Source organism: Rhinopithecus bieti, unplaced genomic scaffold (genome assembly GCF_001698545.2).
Source record: "Rhinopithecus bieti isolate Rb0 unplaced genomic scaffold, ASM169854v2 scaffold_11744, whole genome shotgun sequence".
Taxonomy (NCBI): Eukaryota; Metazoa; Chordata; class Mammalia; order Primates; family Cercopithecidae; genus Rhinopithecus; species Rhinopithecus bieti.
Window position 1 is genome coordinate 474,608 of NW_016807094.1, and position 1,966 is coordinate 476,573.

The following is a 1,966-nucleotide window of genomic DNA, read 5'->3' on the forward strand; positions in this document are numbered from 1 at the left end:
AATTATATTTAAATAAATCTGTTTATAATATAAAATGAAATTTATAAATTTTAAATTATTTAACATAAATTTTATTTTATTTTATTTTATTTTTGAAACAGAGTTTCGCTCTTGTTGACCAGGCTGGAGTGCAATAGCATAATCTCGACTCACCACAACCTCTGCCTCCCGGGTTCAAGCGATTCTCCTGCCTCAGCCTCCCGAGTAGCTGGGATTACAGGAATACGCTACCACGCCTGGCTAATTTTTTGTATTTTTAGTAGAGATGGGGTTTCTCCATGTTGGTCAGGCTGGTCTCGAACTCCTGACCTCAGATAATCTGCCTGCCTCAGCCTTCCAAAGTGCTGGGATTACACGTGTGAGCCACTGCACTCAGCAAAATTTATTTTATCTTAATTTAGTTTTTTTTTTTTGAGATGGAGTCTCACTCTGTTGCCAGGCTGGAGTGCAGTGGCATAATCTCGGCTCACTGCAACCTCCGCCTCTTGGGTTCAAGTGATTCTTGTGCCTCAGCCTCCCGAGTAGCTGGGATTACAGGAACGTGCCACCACACCTAGCTAATTTTTGTACTTTTAGTAGAGACGGAGTTTCACCATGTTGGCCAGGATGGTCTTGATCTCCTGACCTTATAATCTGCCTGCCTCAGCCTGTCAAAGTGCTGGGATTACTGGCGTGAGCCATCGCACCCGGCCGTATTTTATTTTTTCGACACAGAGTCTAGCTCTCTCTCCCAGGCTGGAGTGCAGCAGTGTGATCTTGGCTTGCTACAACCTCCACCTCCTGGGTTCAAGCGATTCTCCTGCCTCAGCCTCCCGAATAGCTGGGATTACAGGTGTGTTCCACCACACCTGGCTAATTTTTGTAATTTTAGTAGAGTCAGGGTTTTGCCATGTTGGCCAGGCTGATCTTGAACTCCTGGTCTCAAGTGATCTGCCCGCTTTGGCCTCCCAAGGTGCTGGAATCATTCATTTATTAATTTGTTTATTAATTTATTCATATCTGCCGTTATTGGGCACTCTTTGCTATGGCCATTTCCAGGGACAGAGAGAAGGAGGCAGGGTCACTGCCCCATGTCTAGAAGGGGAGTCAGGTACACAAGAAGGTGTGATCACATAGGGTGAGACGTGCCTCAGAGAGGGGAGTTGCTGTGTTTCTGTGAACTCTGCTTGTCCTAGCTTCCCCATCCTACTCAGTGACGTCATCACCCACCCAGTTACTCAGCTCAGAGAATGCAGAGTCATCCTGCTGTTCCCAGCTCAGGCCTGGCTCCCTGTTGGCCATGGTGTGCCATCCTCACCTCACATCTCTCTCCTAGGCTGCCACTTCAGCCCTGGGGCCAGCTCTGCCCTATCCAGCATTCACACTGCCACCAAAGAGAGCTCCTTCTTCAAACTAGTCAATGTCCAGACACAGAAAAAAGAAGGAAGGAATGTGGCCTGAAGGAATTGTCTGTATGGAGAAAGACCTATAAACAAAGTTGGAAAATGAAAAAGTAACTGGGAACATGCATTCACAACACCTGTGCCAAGGTCTCTTCCCATGTTTATGAAAAGCTCACGCAAACCAGGAAGGACAAGACCCCAGACAAGAATAGGCAAAGGTTAGGAACAGCCAGTTCCTAAGACACAAGAAGGAGAACAAGAAGCAACCGCGAAATATAGGGAAGGATGTGGTCTTTGTCTGTTCTGTGCTGCTCTAACCGAACACTTGAGACTGGTGAGTTAACAGAGAACAGAAGGCCGGGCGCGGTGGCTCAAGCCTGTAATCCCAGCACTTTGGGAGGCCGAGACGGGCGGATCACGAGGTCAGGAGATCGAGACCATCCTGGCTAACACGGTGAAACCCCGTCTCTACTAAAACTACAAAAAAAAAACCGGGCGAGGTGGCGGGCGCCTGTAGTCCCAGCTACTCGGGAGGCTGAGGCAGGAGAATGGCGTGAACCCGGGAGGCGGAGCTTGCAGTGAGC